The 12,640-nt window shown below is 45.4% G+C and overlaps 1 protein-coding gene across 2 annotated transcripts in view; it reads right to left on the bottom strand.

Annotated features, from left to right (window-relative positions):
* LOC309621490 (uncharacterized protein) overlaps nt 1-12,368 on the bottom strand; it is a 45,649-nt gene extending 33,281 nt beyond the window's left edge. The window contains exons 1-3 of one of the 2 annotated variants that reach the window (XR_014240054.1): nt 12,159-12,368; nt 11,283-11,361; nt 9,891-10,150 (exon numbers count right to left, since the gene is read on the bottom strand). The gene's annotated coding sequence lies outside the window, so the exon portion shown is untranslated. Of the gene's footprint in view, nt 10,151-11,282; nt 11,362-12,158 lie in introns of those variants that run through there. The other variant, XR_014240055.1, reaches the window with a different exon arrangement.
* Nucleotides 12,369-12,640: the final 272 nt, after the last annotated feature.

Here is a 12,640-nt window from a genome sequence, read left to right as displayed (position 1 = left end):
TGTTGGGCCAATACTCCCTCTAGTGGCAGGGGACTCAGACAGGGCTGCTTTGAGGCCCCCTCTCTGGGGAAGGGGCACGGAGCGGCCAGGGGGCCGGGCAGGAGCTTCTCCGCGTGTGTCCCAGGGACCCACCTGCTTGCGACCTTCGGCCACCTGGCAGGAAGCTACGACGCCCAGTCCTATGGCTACCTGTGCAGCGAGGTGTACTCCGCGGACACGTTCCACACACGTTTCAAGCGGGAGGGCGTCCTGAGTGGCAAGGTGAGAGGCCGGTCTGCACGGAGGTCCTTGGCCTGGGCCTAGATGCTTGTGCCGCCCGCCTGGGCCTGCCAGGCTCTGAGGGCCCTGCCCTGGACCCCCTGCTCCCCTGCTCCCCTGCCCTTTGTTGAGTCACAGCAGAGGTGGCCACACCCACACCCTCAGTGAAGGGGGTGCTCCACCCTCCTGCAGCCCCACCCCCTCTCGTCAGGTTGCCATGGACTACAGAAGCTGCATTCTGAGGCCAGGGGGCTCCGAGGATGCCAAGGGCATGGTGAAGCTCTTCCTGGGTTGTGACCCCACGCAGGACGCCTTCCTCCTGAGCAAAGGGCTGCAGGTTGAGGGCTGCAAGCCGCCGGCCTGCTGAAGGCACGGGGTTTTGCCCACCCAGGCGGACCGGGTGCCTTAGCGCCCCGTCGGGGCGGGGGAGGGGCCGCGTGTCCTCCCAGCCCCTGAGTCCCCGGTGGCCGGCCTAGGCCAAAAGTCTCCACCTGGAAGTGTCTGGAGAGCCTGGCATCAAGGCTCCCCCTTGTTGCACTAATGCAATCCCTTCCTGGGGAGCTTTCCTGGTAACAAAACGGTTCTTTGAAAACGCAGCCGTTAATAAAAAGACTCTACTCCTGGTCTCTGCCTGCCGTCCCTTCCACCACAGGAGTGGCATGGGGGCCGTCACACCGGGGGGAGTTCTGACCTTGGTCGGGGATCAGCCCTGGGGCCGTGGTGACGCGTCTGGGTCACTGGGAGACGGCTGAGCTGTGGGGTGAGTTCAGACGGGGATGGTGCCCTGCACCCCGGCCGGGCAGGCTCTCCAGTGAGGGGGTGTCAGTTTCCTGCCAGCCTCTCGCCCGTCACTGTTTGGCATCTCGGGGGCTGTGATTGGCTGGAGCTGGTTCTGGCGGTGGGCACAGCTGTGGGAAGCCCGGCTGTGGCTGTCCCTGTCCCCGTGTCCTGTCCTCCTGCTCAAGGCCGGCCGGCTGGCTCCCTCTGATCATCGGCAGCTGCTGAAGTCTGGACCACAGCAGGGGGCTGCCTTCCTGGGTCCTAGCGATTCTTCCCAAAGGCCTTAGGGATGTGTTTTGGTGGCAGTAGGAATTCAGAGAGGGTGCTGCACCACTGGAGCGGTAGGGTGGCTCTGGACCATCCCGTGTGTCCTTCCCGGGCCTTTGAGCTCCTCGGGAGCCCTGCCTCCGGCCCTTCGCCCCCACAAAGGACGCCAGGCAGCGGAGCGAGCGCGCGGGCGGCGCCCCGACCTTCTCCCCGTGGCCCAGGCGGGCAGGCCGTGCCACGCTCTGCCCTCCCCTCAGCCTGCCCGCCCGTTCTCACCCGCCCTAGGGCAGTCGGTTGTGGACCAGGCTGTGGTGTCTGCCCTTCTGCAGCCCCGGCTCAGCTCCCTGCACCCACTTCGGTGCCTTCTGTGTTCTGGGCTGGTCGCAGGCCCAGAGCCGGTGGGCAGGCACCCCGTGGCCGGGAGGGCTGTTCGTGTGAATTCCCTGGGGCTTGAAAAGGAGCACAGCCGGCCTTCCATCAGGCACCTCTCGATGGATATGGAAGGGGCGTGTCGGGGCCTGGGGGCCGCTCGTCTTCCTGTGCACCGAGCCCCCAGATGGTCCCCGTGCAAAATCCAGGTGTGGCGTTGGCACCCCAGCCGTGCACCGGGCAGTCCGTGGCGGGCGACACAGGCCTCGGGCTGGTGGGCCACAGGGTTCCTGAGCGGCAGGTCAGGACTGAGAGGGTGAGGCCTTTCCCCGGGTCCAGGGCCCAGGCTGATGCCGGCTGGAGGCCCCTCCGCTCACCGCCCGCAGCCCCCAGCCCCTGCCCTCACGGGAGCCCCCAGGGCTGAGCTCAGGGGTTGGGTGCCCAGGCTCCCCGGTAGCCCAGCCCGTTCCCAGTCCTCCGTGGTCACTGAAGGACTTGGAAGCAGGTTGCCCCGCAGAGACTGCTGTTCTCCGAGCCCTGGGCAGGGGGCAGGGAGGACGGGCACAGGGCCCTGCGGGGCATGGTCGCCGGAGCAGCTCCACACAGTAAGTAAGAGCATCTCACCAAAAACAGTGCGTTTCTCCAGCCGCCCCGGGACCTGAGCTCAGGTCCTGGGGCAGGAAGGGGCAGCACTGCAGCTGTTAGCTGTCACTGGGGGTCGACTGTGGCCCGGTGCCACCTCTTAGATCGTCCCCCGTCCCCTTCCGGGGTTGCGACCGGACCCCTGCCAATCGGGTTCTCACTCCTCCCCATCCCCTACGCCTGCTCCACGAAGGTGGAAGGAACACATTTTTAAAAAGGCTGGAGCCTGGGCTTCCCTGCTGGCGCAGTGGTTAAGAATCCGCCTGCCAATGCAGGGGTCAAGGGTTCAAGCCCTGGTCCGGGAAGTTCCCACACGCCGCGGAGCAATGAAGCCCGTGCGCCACAACTACTGAGCCTGCGCTCTAGAGCCCAAAAGCCACAACTACTGAGTCCTCGTGCCCCAACTACTGAAGCCCGCGCGCCTAGAGCCCGTGCTCCGTAACAAGAGAAGCCACCGCAATGAGAAGCCCACGCACCGCAACGAAGAGTAGCCCCCGCTCACCGCAACTGGAGAAAGCACACACGCAGCAAGGAAGACCCAATGCAGCCAAAAATAAATAAATTAAATAAATAAATAAATTTTTAAAAATCATATTAAATACCTATCAATGAGATTTTAAGAAATAGTCAGGACCAGAGCCTCCCATCAAGCCTCTTAGATAGCCTCAACCACCAGAGGGCAGACAGCAGAAGCAAGAGAAACTACAATCCTGCAGCCTGTGGACCAAAAACCACAGTTACAGAAAGATAGAGAAGATGAAAAGGCAGAGGGCTATGTACCAGATGAAGGAAGAAGAAAAAACCCCAGAAAAACAACTAAATGAAGTGGAGATAGGCAACCTTCCAGAAAAAGAATTCAGAATAATGATAGTGAAGATGATCCAGGACTTCAGAATAAGAATGGAGGCAAAGATTGAGAAGATGCAAGAAATGATTAACAAAGGCCTAGAAGAATTAAAGAACAAACAAACAGAGATGACCAATACAATAACTGAAATGAAAACTACACTAGAAGGAATCAATAGCAGAATAACTGAGGCAGAAGAACGGATAAGTGACCTGGAAGACAGAATGGTGGAATTCACTGCTGCGGAACAGACTAAAGAAAAAAGAATGAAAAGAAATGAAGACAGCCTAAGAGACCTCTGGGACAACATTAAATGCAACAACATTCGCATTATAGGGGTCCCAGAAGGAGAAGAGAGAGAGAAAGGACCAGAGAAAATATTTGAAGAGATTATAGTCGAAAACTTCCCTAACATGGGAAAGGAAATAGCCACCCAAGTCCAGGAAGTGCAGAGAGTCCCATACAGAATAAACCCAAGGAGAAACACGCCGAGACACATAGTAATCAAAGTGGCGAAAATTAAAGACAAAGAAAAATTATTGAAAGCAGCAAGGGAAAACCAACAAATAACATACAAGGGAACTCCCATAAGGTTAACAGCTGATTTCTCAGCAGAAACTCTGCAAGCCAGAAGGGAGTGGCATGATATACTTAAAGTGCTGAAAGGGAAGAACCTACAACCAAGATTACTCTACCCAGCAAGGATCTCATTTAGATTTGATGGAGAAATCAAAAGCTTTACAGACAAGCAAAAGCTACGAGAATTCAGCACCACCAAACCAGCTCTACAACAAATGCTAAAGGAACTTCTCTAAGTGGGAAACACAAGAGAAGAAAAGGACCTACAAAAACAAACCCAAAACAATTAAGAAAATGGTCATAGGAACATACATATCGATAATTACCTTAAACGTGAATGGATTAAATGCCCCAACCAAAAGACATAGACTGGCTGAATGGATACAAAAACAAGACCCATATATATGCTGTCTACAAGAGACCCACTTTAGACCTAGGGACACATACAGACTGAAAGTAAGGGGATGGAAAAAGATATTCCATGCAAATGGAAATCAAAAGAAAGCTGGAGGAGCTATACTCATATCAGATAAAATAGACTTTAAAATAAAGAATGTTACAAGAGACAAGGAAGGACACTACATAATGATCCAGGGATCAATCCAAGAAGAAGATATAACAATTATAAATATATATGCACCCAACATAGGAGCACCTCAATACATAAGGCAACTGCTAACAGCTATAAAAGAGGAAATCAACAGTAACACAGTAATAGTGGGGGACTTTAACACCTCACTTACACCAATGGACAGATCATCCAAAATGAAAATAAATAAGGAAACAGAAGCTTTAAATGACACAATAGACCAGATAGATTTAATTGATATATATAGGACATTCCATCCAAAAACAGCAGATTACACGTTCTTCTCAAGTGCGCACGGAACATTCTCCAGGATAGATCACATCTTGGGTCACAAATCAAGCCTCAGTAAATTTAAGAAAATTGAAATCATATCAAGCATCTTTTCTGACCACAACGCTATGAGATTAGAAATGAATTACAGGGAAAAAAAAACGTAAAGAAGACAAACACATGGAGGCTAAACAATACGTTACTAAATAACCAAGAGATCACTGAAGAAATCAAAGAGGAAATAAAAAAATACCTAGAGACAAATGACAATGAAAACACGACGACCCAAAACCTATGGGATGCAGCAAAAGCAGTTCTAAGAGGGAAGTTTATAGCTATACAAGCCTACCTAAAGAAACAAGAAAAATCTCAAGTAAACAATCTAACCTTACACCTAAAGAAACTAGAGAAAGAAGAACAAACAAAACCCAAAGTTAGCAGAAGGAAAGAAATCATAAAGATCAGAGCAGAAATAAATGAAATAGAAACAATGAAAACAATAGCAAAGATCAATAAAACTAAAAGTTGGTTCTTTGAGAAGATAAACAAAATTGATAAGCCATTAGCCAGACTCATCAAGAAAAAGAGGGAGAGGACTCAAATCAATAAAATCAGAAATGAGAAAGGAGAAGTTACAACAGACACCGCAGAAATACAAAGCATCCTAAGAGACTACTACAGGCAACTTTATGCCAATAAAATGGACAACCTGGAAGAAATGGACAAATTCTTAGAAAGGTATAACCTTCCAAGACTGAACCAGGAAGAAACAGAAAATATGAACAGACCAATCACAAGTAATGAAATTGAAACTGTGATTAAAAATCTTCCAACAAACAAAAGTCCAGGACCAGATGGCTTCACAGGTGAATTCTATCAAACATTTAGAGAAGAGCTAACACCCATCCTTCTCAAACTCTTCCAAAAAATTGCAGAGGAAAGAACACTCCCAAACTCATTCTATGAGGCCACCATCACCCTGATACCAAAACCAGACAAAGACACTACAAAAAAAGAAAATTACAGACCAGTATCACTGATGAATATAGATGCAAAAATCCTCAACAAAATACTAGCAAACAGAATCCGACAACACATTAAAAGGATCATACACCACGATCAAGTGGGATTTATCCCAGGGATGCAAGGATTCTTCAACATACGCAAATCAATCAATGTGATACACCATATTACCAAATTGAAGAATAAAAACCATATGATCATCTCAATAGATGCAGAAAAAGCTTTTGACAAAATTCAACACCCATTTCTAATAAAAAAAACTCTCCAGAAAGTGGGCGTAGAGGGAACCTACCTCAACATAATAAAGGCCATATATGACAAACCCACAGCAAACATCATTCTCAATGGTGAAAAACTGAAAGCATTTCCTCTAAGATCAGGAACGAGACAAGGATGTCCACTCTCACCACTATTATTCAACATAGTTCTGGAAGTCCTAGCCACGGCAATCAGAGAAGAAAAAGAAATAAAAGGAATACAAATTGGAAAAGAAGAAGTAAAACTGTCACTGTTTGCGGATGACATGATACTATACAAAGAGAATCCTAAAACTGCCACCAGAAAACTGCTAGAGCTAATCAATGAATATGGTAAAGTTGCAGGATACAAAATTAATGCACAGAAATCTCTTGCATTCCTATACACTAATGATGAAAAATCTGAAAGAGAAATTAAGGAAACACTCCCATTTACCATTGCAACAAAAAGAATAAAATACCTAGGAATAAACCTACCTAGGGAGACAAAAGACCTGTATGCAGAAAACTATAAGACACTGATGAAAGAAATTAAGGATGATACCAACAGATGGAGAGATATACCATGTTCTTGGATTGGAAGAATCAACATTGTGAAAATGAGTATACTACCCAAAGCAATCTACAGATTCAATGCAATCCCTATCAAATTACCAATGGCATTTTTACGGAGCTAGAACAAATCATCTTAAAATTTGTATGGAGACACAAAAGACCCCGAATAGCCAAAGCAGTCTTGAGGGAAAAAAATGGAGCTGGAGGAATCAGACTCCCTGACTTCAGACTATACTACAAAGCTACAGTAATCAAGACAATATGGTACTGGCACAAAAACAGAAACATAGATCAATGGAACAAGATAGAAAGCCCAGAGATTAGCCCACGCACCTATGGTCAACTAATCTATGACAAAGGAGGCAAAGATATACAATGGAGAAAAGACAGTCTCTTCAATAAGTGGTGCTGGGAAAACTGGACAGCTACATGTAAAAGAATGAAATTAGAATACTCCCTAACACCATACACAAAAATAAACTCAAAATGGATTAGAGACCTAAATATAAGAGTGGACACTATAAAACTCTTAGAGGAAAACATAGGAAGAACACTCTTTGACATAAATCACAGCAAGATCTTTTTTGATCCACCTCCTAGAGTAATGGAAATAAAAACAAAAATAAACAAGTGGGACCTAATGAAACTTCAAAGCTTTTGCACAGCAAAGGAAACCATAAACAAGACGAAAAGACAACCCTCAGAATGGGAGAAAATATTTGCAAATGAATCAACGGACAAAGGATTAATCTCCAAAATATATAAACAGCTCATTCAGCTCAATATTAAAGAAACAAACACCCCAATCCAAAAATGGGCAGAAGACCTAAATAGACATTTCTCCAAAGAAGACATACAGACGGCCACGAAGCACATGAAAAGATGCTCAACATCACTAATTATTAGAGAAATGCAAATCAAAACTACAATGAGGTATCACCTCACTCCTGTTAGAATGGGCATCATCAGAAAATCTACAAACAACAAATGCTGGAGAGGGTGTGGAGGAAAGGGAACCCTCTTGCACTCTTGGTGGGAATGTAAATTGATACAGCCACTATGGAGAACAATATGGAGGTTCCTTAAAAAACTAAAAATAGAATTACCATATGACCCAGCAATCCCACTACTGGGCATATACCCAGAGAAAACCGTAATTCAAAAAGACACATGCACCCGAATGTTCACTGCAGCACTATTTACAATAGCCAGGTCATGGAAGCAACCTAAATGCCCATCAACAGACGAATGGATAAAGAAGTTGTGGTACATATATACAATGGAATATTACTCAGCCATAAAAAGGAACGAAATTGAGTCATTTGTTGAGACGTGGATGGATCTAGAGACTGTCATACAGAGTGAAGTAAGTCAGAAAGAGAAAAACAAATATCGTATATTAATGCATGTATGTGGAACCTAGAAAAATGGTACAGATGAGCCAGTTTGCAGGGCAGAAGTTGAGACACAGATGTAGAGAATGGACATACGGACACCAAGGGGGGAAAACTGCTGTGGGGTGGGGATGGTGGTGTGCTGAATTGGGCGATTGGGATTGACATGTATACACTGATGTGTATAAAATTGATGCCTAATAAGAACCTGCAGTATAAAAAAACAAACAAAACAACTAATACTAAACTTTCATTGGGTTATTTGTATGGAAATATGTTAATATAAATGTTTCAGACATTACATGAAATTTCTAAAAATCTTATATTTGTATGTGTATGGAAATATGTATGGAAATATGTTAATATAAACGTTTCAGACATTACATGAAATTTCTAAAAATCTTATATGTTCTGGTATAATGTTATATGTAATAATCCTAGTTATTACTTTAAAATGTATATCTCAGAAATAACTAATTTTCTTGTCAACTGCATTATTATGAACTTTCATCAAATCTTTAACCGTGGTCATTTTTAAGTCTTTTGTCATAAAGAAAAAAAAAAAAAAAAGACATAGTCAGTTAGTTAGTTAGTTAATTGTGCCGGGTCTTAGTTGCCACAGGCCAGCTCCTTAGTTGTGGTAATGAGATATTTTATATTCTTTTTTGTTCCTGAACAAAGGCCTCAGAATCCAGTATTTATTTGATAATGCTCACAGCATAGCTCAGCACGGAATAGCCACATTGTTTTTCTTTGGCTGCTATGTACCAAACAGCCTCTTGTACTGTTTTACCAAATGCATGTATTTAATACCTGTTTTAAAAAACATAGTGAGATCTCAAAACTTGAAATTGACTAAAGTAAGATTCTCTCTGTAGTACTACTTCTTTGACCAACACCACCTGATAACACCGGTGTGGTGCGCTGAGCCTTACTCTAGCATATCGGGATACACCCTGTTTCGACAAGTGTTCATCCTCCAAGTCCCCAAGGCCTCTCACACACTGCCAGTGAAACTGCTTCCTGCTTGGGAAAGAGTGCCCCAGTTCGTTTCTTTAGAAGCTTGAAGGCTATGTAAGCCCTCCAAAAGGTTAGAGGGCAAAGAACAACTCTAAAACTGGCACATTTGTTTAAAGAAAAAGACTTGTCAATATTACAAGAGCCAGCTTGCTTTCACTTGTGACACGTTTTCTTAGGAGGCAAGGGATGTGGCCATGTGACTTGGACAAGCTGTTTCCCTCTGTCTCAGTGTCCCACCTGTGAGTGGGTAGTCTGACGAAGCTTAATTACAGACATCTGAATAACGATCATGAACAGTGGCATCTAATTTCCAAAATAAAAACAGGAGAATGAGTATGTCTTTCACAACAGGACGTCAAGTCTACCTCAAAGATATTGGTAGCCTTGAGTCCACTGCTTCTCACTGAGTGCAACTGTGCCCCCCAGGGGACATCTGGGGAAGCCTGAAGGTGATTTTGGCTGTCACAACTGGGAGGAGAGAGAGGGAATGTTACGGGCACCTAGTGAGTAAGAGGTCGGGACCTTGCTAAGCACTCTACGATGCACAGGACTCACACACCACAGCAAAGGTTTATCTGGCCCCAAAAGTCAATGCCTTGGTTGAGAAACCCTGCCTTAGAGCAAACCACGGATACTCATCTTTAGCAGGTAACAGGGCATTTACTACCCACCTGTAAACCTACAGACTTCCCGACTTACACAGCTAATCCTGTGGCAGGAATGAAATAGAGAGCGTGTGACCATCTGGTAGTACCTAGGTTTGCCGCTCAAGTCACATGAGACAGTGCTAGAGACTGACATTTTCTATATTGGAGGTCTTTGGCAAGCCACCAGTTTTCTAACCTAAAAAGTCTAAGCAGCATTATTACAATACACATAATAACACGACAATTCTGCTTTTATAGAGAAATTCGATGTGGGAAAGGAGCTTATCTGACATCAGAAGCAAATGCTTTGAACACATCACACCTGCTGGTTCGACTGTCAAATCTTGACAGCTGGAGACGTAGGAAGGTAGACAGGAGAGAACAGACCAAAGTTACGGGCCTGCTGAGTCCTCGGGGCGAACCATAATACACTTCGTACTGCCCTGGGTCCAGGGGTGTGTTCTAACACCCTCTCAGTCACTTACGGTCCATAGACAGACCAAGTATAAATTCACAATTACCAGCAAGTGTACCAAAAAAAGGCAGAGTTAAGAAACTTAAATGCGAGCCCTACCTGGTCTTTTTCTTCTTCATCGACAGAATCATCCGATTTTGCTTTTTCAGGGTCTTCCTCAGGTTTCCGTTTGGCAGGCCTGTCACACACACACACAGTAAAGCCAACTGTTAGCTCACCAGACCCTAGACCTCCAGTGGGCACGAAACAACTCATATTCCTCCCTACCAAGAGTACCCTCTCTTTGGAAAGATTCAGGGCATGGTCCCCTCTTCCCTCTGAGAAGCCCTTTTTGCCAGGACATTAAAAGAAGCTTCGAGCTTAATGTTTCTTTGGATGACAGGTTTAGAATACCACCATTTTGCAAACCTTAAGAAATAATGGATCTAGACTTTGATCAATGGCTGCTAGAATCACCGAAGAGACATTACATGCCTCTGATGGACAGCCCCATGCCGTCAATGAAGTCTCACAAAATAAAGCTGGAATCTGATCAAGACTCTAGACCTAACTACCAGTTTACAGAAAACTGGAGGCAAGGGAACACACTAACCACCAAAACGATGCAGTCGGCCAGACCTAGAAGCTATTAGAAAAAAAGACCTATTTTCTTTAAATCAATGGCAAGAAGATAAGGAATCTATCACTCGAAAGGCTTAAGGAGCAAATCAACCAAACTCTGTTACACAAGGGGAAGAATGAACACTGCTATATATTTGTTAGTAAGGAACTGTTACACTTTATAAGGCCTGTTTTGTCTTCTTCAAAAGACTGTTTGCTAGATGTTAGCCATTATGGCAAAATATGAATAAAAAACTTGTCAGAGAAAGAGACCTTGTCATCTAGAAATATAGTATGTGTGGATAAGATGACATGTCCGATTTGCTTCAAAGTAACCCAGCTGGGAGGAGATGGGTGTGTATGGAGCTGTAATCCATTTGGAATAATTTTCACTTGGAGCATATGGGGGTATAGATGAAACCACAGCCAGGAGATGTTAACTGTTGACACTGGGTGATAGGTACACAGGGGTTCATTTTACTATCCTTGGTAATTCTGTGTATGTACATTTGAAGTTTCCTATGTGAAGAGTAAAAACGGATGAGATCTTCAGAAATGCTGTTCACGAATGTCTGATAACAGAATATCAAAAGGAAAACCGAAGCAATGTGGAAGTCAGAATTACTAAGTTACATCCTACGAATTTATATGTGTTTTACCAAAAACCGTTGGCCCCTAAAATGGGGGCTGTCCATTCATTATATACTGACCTCCTTGTGAAATGAGATGTGATGGTGGTCTGCCTGGTAGTTTGCCTTCTAATCCTGGGGCTAGATGAGACTTCAGCTGCTTAAAGAAAAAGAAACAAAAAAGCCACTATGAATAAAGAGTTCACAGCCAAGGTACAGTTCTTCAGCATTACCAAGCTGGTGCAGAGACCAGGTTCTGAGGATTAAGTAACCTTCTCTTCTTATTCTAAGCAACCACCATCTTGATAAACTCCTCAAATTAGCACCTGCCAGTCTGCTGGGCCATTTTAACACAAGCTCTTGTATGAGGGGCCCAACCCTGAGACGCACAAGGAAACAGAGCCTCCGTTTATTTCGTCAAAAGATGAAGTGGCCAAGCACCTGACCTGCGCTCAAGTCCCATGCTCTTTTTTTAAAAATTCCAGAAGAGTTACTCTGACTACAAGTGGGGAAGGAGTCTAAGAATAAATGCTTAGCTTAAACAGGCATGTAACTTACAAGTCATAGATATCAGCAGCTCCTGTTATCTTATACCTCATAAATTCAACCGCATTTGGGGATCTAATGCTCTATAACTTGGTTGAAGACAAAAATTTAAAGTATATATCTAAGCTAGTTAGACGTATACACAAGAGGGAATTCCACGGCGGTCCAGTGGTTAAGACTCGGCACTCTCACTGCCAAGGGCCGGGGTTCGATCCCTGGTTGGAGAACTAAGATCGTACAAGCCGAGCAACACAGCCATCCCCCCACCAAAAAAAAGGATACACAAAAAACAAGTACTGCCGGTGGAGGGGTTGTGTGTGGGGGGAACAGACAGACCCTATGGCGCCAAGTCTGTCCTCCCCTTAGGTGGTACCAGATTCCAACGAGGTCAAACGAGTCAAGCGCTCTTACAGTTTGTTTCTCCATCGGACTTGCTTCTCCTGGGCATGCAAAGTTTGGAAACAGGTTTGGGGGACTTGTTTTTCTCTGCTATTTCCACTCTGCGCTCCTCACCACTTGTCTGGCTCCCGTTTTCTAGACAGCCGTTCACTTCCCAACTGAAAGCATGAGCTCTGTTCTCCAAGGACAAATCTTTATTTAAAAGGGATCTGACTTGAGCCAGGTAGCCCTCCTACAGCAGGAAAGGATCATTTAAGTAGCAGTGAATGTAAACAAGGGGCCATGAGAGAATAAGGAAACACATGCGCTTCCTTCATAACCATCAGGGAACAGGGAGAGGTGGGATTATTCTGCCTCCCTGGTCACAGACAAGTTACATGGGAGGAAACGTTTTCTAGCCGCCGGGATGCTGACGACTTACCTCTGATAATTCTTCTCTATGTAGTTTGGTTTTCAAGTCACATAACTGATTCTTTATTTCTGTCTGCAGAAAT

Source organism: Balaenoptera borealis, assembly GCF_965194805.1.
Source record: "Balaenoptera borealis genome assembly, contig: HAP1_SCAFFOLD_508, whole genome shotgun sequence".
NCBI classification, from domain to species: Eukaryota; Metazoa; Chordata; class Mammalia; order Artiodactyla; family Balaenopteridae; genus Balaenoptera; species Balaenoptera borealis.
Note: the sequence above shows the minus strand (reverse complement) of the source record. Positions and strands in the feature narration are given on the sequence as shown.